This window comes from Procambarus clarkii, chromosome 2, assembly GCF_040958095.1.
Source record: "Procambarus clarkii isolate CNS0578487 chromosome 2, FALCON_Pclarkii_2.0, whole genome shotgun sequence".
Taxonomy (NCBI): domain Eukaryota; kingdom Metazoa; phylum Arthropoda; class Malacostraca; order Decapoda; family Cambaridae; genus Procambarus; species Procambarus clarkii.
Window position 1 is genome coordinate 55,516,585 of NC_091151.1, and position 7,511 is coordinate 55,524,095.

A 7,511-nucleotide genomic window follows, 5' to 3' on the forward strand; every position below is an offset into this window, starting at 1 on the left:
TAGGGTTGGTTAGGTTCGGTCATATATCTACGTTAATTTTAACTCCAATAAAAAAAATTGACCTCATACATAATGAAATGGGTAGCTTTATCATTTCATAAGAAAAAAATTAGAGAAAATATATTAATTCAGGAAAACTTGGCTTATTAGGCAAATCGGGCCTTACATATTAGGCTGAGAAGTGCGTTCTGGCTACTAGGTACGACATATATATATATATATATATATATATATATATATATATATATATATATATATATATATATATATATATATATATATATATATATATATATATATATATGTCATACCTAGTAGCCAGAATGCACTTCTCAGCCTACTATGCAACGCCCGATTTGCCTAATAAGCCAAGTTTTCCGGAATTAATATATTTTCTCTAATTTTTTTCTTATGAAATGATAAAGCTACCCATTTCATTATGTATGAGGTCAATTTTTTTTTATTGGAGTTAAAATTAACGTAGATATATGACCGAACCTAACCAACCCTACCTAACCTAACCTATCTTTATAGGTTAGGTTAGGTTAGGTAGCCGAAAAAGTTAGGTTAGGTTAGGTTAGGTAGGTTAGGTAGTCGAAAAACAATTAATTCATGAAAACTTGGCTTATTAGGCAAATCGGGCCTTGAATAGTAGGCTGAGAAGTGCGTTCTGGCTACTAGGTACGACATATATATATATATATATATATATATATATATATATATATATATATATATATATATATATATATATATATATATATATATATATATATATGTATATATACTAGATCCTGACCACCATCTTCTTGGGGAAAGAATTAACCAGAAAAAGGTATAGATTAGCTTAGAGTGGTCAAAAGGATTTAAGCGGTCAGAATAAAAGATTAAAGAAAAATCCTCATTGAACCTACATAAAATATTAAAATAATATTGTTATGAGACAATATAACTATCATTGTTTTTTCTTAAACTGTTGTGCAATATTGTAACTTAAAACAGGGTCAAGTTTGTACATACCAGTACTAACATTGAGAAGATTTGGATATTGACTACTTAGGGCAGACTTAATTAAATTCAGTTCCACAAAGCCATTGCAATTGGCAATGCTTTTCGCCCCATCCCAATTAATAGTGTGGTCACACAAACTTGTATGTAGATACAAAGCATTAGACATTTGGGCAGTTCTTGTGACTTGCACGTACGACATGCTTTGGGCAAAGCATATCATATGTCCCAACATCCTTATAGTGTAAGAACACTACAACTCTGCACTACACAACTCTGGCTATGACTGAAGGTCAGCAACAGATGAAACTGCATGTGACAAACTTTCACCATGAGAGGTAAACTCGTTTACATCTAGCCAATGGACATGTGGTGAGTGCACGGTTGAAACGAAAGGTCTAGATGTAAGATTATAGGTGCTAGTATAGGGTGGCTGTACATCAAGTGGTCTGTCAACCACAGAAGGTGGTGTCCCATTTGAAGAATCTGTCTGGGTAAGTTCATTGTCATCTTCCTCATCAGTCTCGTCAACAGTCATTTTGGCTAGCTTCATGTGGTCTAAATGTTCATTTATATACAGTCCTGTTAACAAATTCTTAAGTCTGTACTTGTTACCTTTGATAAGCTCGATTACCTTATATGGACCCAAAAATTTTTTAGTTAATTTCTTGTGCATAGGGCCAGACCTGTGTTGGTTAAGTACCATTACTGCAGATCCCATAGTTATCTTACTGGGTTTAGCTCATGCATTCCTTGCTCGAGTGAACTCGGCTGTTGCTTTTGACAAGTATTCTCTTATATCCTTGAAAACTAGTTGTTTTTCATTAGTTATACTTGAACAAAATCATCTACGTTATACAAAGGAGTAGGGGGTACGTTAATCAATTCATTAGGGAGGATCTTATCTGTACCATAAAGAATAACGTGAGGAGTGTCACCTGTGGAAACATTAATCGAAGAATTTATGGCACACTTAATTAAGGGTATAAACTCATCCCAATTGCTGTTATCAAAATTCAAGGTGACTCTCAAGGCATCTAACACTTTCCTGTTAGTACGCTCTGCTAACCCATCACTTGCTGAGTGATATGGCATAATAAATTTTTTTTTAATGTTATATAAATCACACAAGCTAGTTAAAATACTATTACTGAATTCTGGATAATTATCTGAAAGGATTACTTTAGGCATACTATATCTACAAATTATTTGGTCACTGGCTATAGTTTCTGCTGTTTTGTTCGGGATAGGAACTAGTTTGCAATACTGTGAAAAATTATCAACCATTACAAGTGTTTATTCTCTTTTTCTGTTTCCACAAAATTTTTCAATAAATCCACAAATACTCGTTCCCAAGGAGCTTTAGTCGTTGGGAACACATGAATTGGATTAGGTCCTGCTACATGTTCCTTGTGCTGTAGGCAGGTCAAACATCTTTCAACATAATGAGCAATCTCCTTAGACATTTTGGGCCAAAAATACTTTAATCGACCTTGCTGGAGTGTACGATCCTTTCCTGGATGTGCATTTGCGGGAGCATCATGGATAATTTTTAACACTCTTGGTATATCTTGAGGTTATCTTGAGATGATTTCGGGGCTTTTTAGTGTCCCCGTGGCCCGGTCCTCGACCAGGCCTCCACCCCCAGGAAGCAGCCCGTGACAGTTGACTAACACCCCAGGTACCTATTTTACTGCTAGGTAACAGGGGCATAGGGTGAAAGAAACTCTGCCCATTGTTTCTTGCCGGCCCCTGGGATCGAACCCAGGACCACAGGATCACAAGTCCAGCGTGCTGTCCGCTCGGCCGACCGGCTCCCCTTATCAAGGGGGTATCTTGATACCGGGGATACCTCTCCGGTATCAAGACAGCTGGAACAACTAACTGACAACATTTCCTCGGTACTGTCTCTAGCTCTACTACTCTACACAGCAAATTGTCTAAAATCACTAACTCTTTCAATGTTTCGACGAGACTGATCAGTACCTCCAGCATCGTACTGGAGGTTTGTGAATCGGGTCAGTATCTTGCTTGGTTAAAAACTTAATGATGGGTGTCCATATGGGGTCTTGTCTCTGTTCTGTCTCGACTACTGTAGCATCTAATGCTGGGTTATTTATCTGAATTGCAGCAACGTGTCAAGAAAACGCATATAACCAAATGTGGGACTGAACTCCTGAATTGTGAGACAATATCTAGCAAACTTTCCAACAGGATTCTTATTTTTAAACAAAGGAATTAATGGTTGTTGATCTGTAAGAACATGAACTGGGTAATTATATATTGTATCCCTGAAATGTTTAAGTGCCCATACAACTGCTAATGCTTCACATTCTTTTGCACTATAATTTTTCTCTTCTTTAGATAATGTACGGCTAGCATAAGCTATTGCATGATCTCTGTGACCTTCTGTTTGAAGTTATGCAGCACCTAAGCCAATGTCACTAGCATCTGTAACCAACGTAATTGGTTTAGAAAAATCTGGGTACCTAAAGACTGGTGATGAGATCAAGGCTGTTTTAAGTTTTTGAAATGACTGTTCCTGGGCTTCTTTCCTATCAAAGGGTTCTTCTTTCCTTTGCAACTTGTAAAGTGGAGCGGCTATAATAGTGAATCCAGTAATAAATGAACGATAAAATCCTACAAGACCTGTGAACTGTCTTGCGACTTCTGCGGTACAAGGCGTTGGAAAATAACGGGTAGCAATAATTTTTTATCCATTCAATGTAATGCCTGAAGGTGTAATTGTATGTCCTAGGAAATTAATCTCTTTCTTTTAAAATGAACATTTTGTAAGTTTTATGTTTAAATTGGCTTCAGTGAGCTTTGCGAGTACTTTCTCAAGATTCTGAAAATGAGTCTGAACATCTTGCGACGTGTTTATGAAATCATCAAGGTATACTAGAAGAGTACTTCCTATCAATCTACGAAATAGATTCGTCATGAGCCGTGAAAAGGTTATTGGACTACTTCGCAAACCAAATGGCATTCTTTTGAAATGAAAATGATCATTGGGAGTACTAAAGGCTGTCAATTGTTTACTTTCCTCATCAAGAGGGATCTGCCAGAATCGCTGCAACAAATCTAACATTGAGAATACTTTGTTCCGACCTATACTTTGCAACAAATCATTTAGGACTGGAAGTGATAAATGATCAGGCATAGTTACTCTGTTAAGCTTCCGATAATCGATTACAGGTCTCCAAGTACCATCTCACTTTAGTACAAGAATCAATGGGGCATTCCATGGCGAATTACTCGACTCAATTACATCACTCTGTAACATTTCCTCTATGAGCCTATTGGCTTCTGCTCTCTGAGAAATGGGGTAAACGGTATGCTGATACATAAATAGGCATAGTTCCTTGTTCAAGGGGAATTTTATGTGTAATGAGAGGAGTAAGACCTAACTTTTCTCCTGGTAGAGCAACAACGGCTCTATTCCTGTTTAGAATTTCCCAAAGCTGAACCACAGAGTCAGGGAAATCAGTAGGACTGAGGTGTAGCACTTGCACCTCTGGCTGAGATCCATGTTCTTGGTGTGAGAGTACAAACAGTATGTTCCATGGAGACATCATCCACCACTTGCACCGGTAACGAGTAATGGACAAAATCTACAACATGGGTGCCAGACTGGAGATGGATGTCGGCATTACTAGTGTTTGTAACATACAATGTAACGGTACCATCCTGCACTGTGTGCCGGGAGGGTTCAACAAATGTACCATTTCACTTTACACATATCACTTTCTGCAATCACATCCGATAACTTGGGCACTCCCTGAACCTTAACTCTAACTCTGGTGAGAGAATGAGAGTGCAGCACAGTGTCAGTAGCTGTGGAACCACTGACTTTAGAGATGGAAGCTGCCAGGCGAGCAAGACAACGAGAATCCGCTAGGGCGTCCTCTTCCAGAAGGTCTCGATACACACTCTCCTTAACAACTGCACAACTAAGATGCTTCAATCGAGTACCCATATTCTCGGGTATACTACTGCGACAAGGAACTGACAAACCTACACTAGCAAGTCGGGTGTCGACAAAATTAAAGTAATCTGATTGAAGGTTGAACTCATGGCCCTGTCGATACATGCTACACAAGGCTATGATGTGGTCTTTGATACTAATGTTCCATCGATAGGGCAACAATGCAATATTTTCATCAATCATGGTGTACAGACCTAAGAGAATGTCACCAGGAAAAGTAGATTTATTCATCAACTAAACAGGTTATAGAAAGTGTGATACCATCTAACTTGAGTGGAAGGTCAATTTCTCCCGGAACTTTTACTGTGTTTCCAGAAACACCACTTAGAAAAGGTATGGGTGACTTTCTTACTGGAGTTGGGTGCTTAATTGCAATATCCCTAAGAGATATTGGGCTTGACAATATTAATTTTTGCACCAGAGTCAAGAAAAACTTTTAAAACTCTACCATATACAATGGCTGAGACAAGGGGCCATCATTTGAGACTGGACATGTTACTACTTTTGATTTATGTTGTCTAGGATATCTGCGTCTCCTCTGGGTCAAATACACTTCGGTTCCATCAACATCTACAACTGGTCGAGAGTCAGTGTCATCCTCTGTCAAGTGTCCAAACCTATTTTGGGTAGCTACTGAGTACACAGGGAGGGCACTAGGACTGGCTAACTTGAATTGGTTAGCGGATGGCTTTGGGAGCTTCCCGACGACATGGAATGAACATTTTGAGTTCCAGAATTCTGTGATCGATTATTATAATTGGACGATGTATTATGGCTAGGCTTGGAGTTGTAATTACGAGAGTTCTGATAATGTCTCGGACGCTGTGCACCTCGCCAAGACTGATTGTGGGAATTACGAGGTGGGGATGTTCTTTGCCTAGCTCTACACTCTGCCATGTGGTGACCAACTTGTCTATGATATCTGGATTATGGGAGACTAGAATTATTAGATTGACGAGAAGACCAAGAGAACTGTCTAGGGGGGTGATGATTGAGGAGCGGACCAACAGTCCTTTGCAAGGTGGTTAGTCTTACCACAATGCCAACATGAGGGAGTGGATGGTTGTTGGCTATGGCGTTTTGGCAACTTATGAGGAGGAGAATTTGACTGTGGGCTACGAGCATGGGTACGCTTCTGCAACCAAGCATTTTGAGAGTTTGTGGGAGGATGCTGAGGGTTTGTTACTACATTCACGTATCCTACATTCACGTATCAGTGGATGGCAACAGTTGAGCACATCGGGGAGCTAGTTTATTGGCGGCATTGTTGATAGCCTCAAACACTTCATTAATTTCATTTTTAACTCCAAACTTTTGTTGCTCGATGATCGGTTTATTATGCTCTGGGGCAAAATTAATTAAAGTCCCAAATGCAATCATTTTGGCCATGGCCTGGGGGTCAGTGTCTTGTCCTTATCAACCCATGAGGAACTAAACATGGCAGTCTCCAAGGCATACAGATACGGATCTAGATGGCTAGTAAATGCATTAAACGATTCACCAGGCTGCATGGTGGCATTGGCAATTTTCTTGACTATTCTATACGGGTCGAGATCTCCCTTGTTAATAAAGTGCCGGCAAAAGAAATCCTTAAATTCTGACCATAACTGTAGGCTAACAATGGCTTTCTCGTCTACAACAAAACGTGCATCACCTTTGGTTGTATCAACGGCTGACCGAGCAATTGCCAAATATTCGGCATCAGTAGGCTCAGAAAAACGGGCCTTGGTTTTTGCCTCAACCTTGCTAAACCAGGACTCTAACAAACGGGATTTGCCAGCAAAAAGTGGAATAGCCATTTCCTGAGCTGATCTCTGGACAGGAGCAAAAGCAATTGCTCCATTGGAGGCATAAGAAGTTGCAACAGTGGAATGCATTGTCACAGCCGTGGAAGTAATGTTTGAACGCAGATTATAATTAAGTGCACCAGGTTTCAGAAATATAATACACAAAAATAAACACTCAAAAAAATATCAAACTTGGCTAATGTGAGGAATGGCAGATATAAAATTATTAAATTGAGCTAGGCAACAAAATAATTCAAAACAAGCAAAATTGTGAATTAAATTAGCAATCTGTTAGGAATGTCGCTAGAGTTAGAATAAATTAATTAAACGAGGCTAAGCACTGCAAATTAAATTATAGAACTGGGAAGTGCAATTGCAATTTTGATAAAAACAATTCAACACAAGTGGCAATACAAGAAATATGGATGTAGCACAGAAACTGGACACAGGTATATATATAAATTGCTATGGTAAAATTATAATGTAAAATATTGATGGAATAAATTTAAATTTTAGGTCTGGAGAAATTTAAAAAAATTATATTGTGCAAATCCTTAACTGCTACTAAAACAAGGATTTCTTACTTCTTTTCACTTTGAATTTGCTAATAATACTCTATTAACACAATTAATACTCAATAAAATACTGTGAGAAGCAGGAATGTTGAAACTAACTCAGACAATATCTGTGAGGGGACTATGTAATCAATATTTAAAAAGTCACTGAAT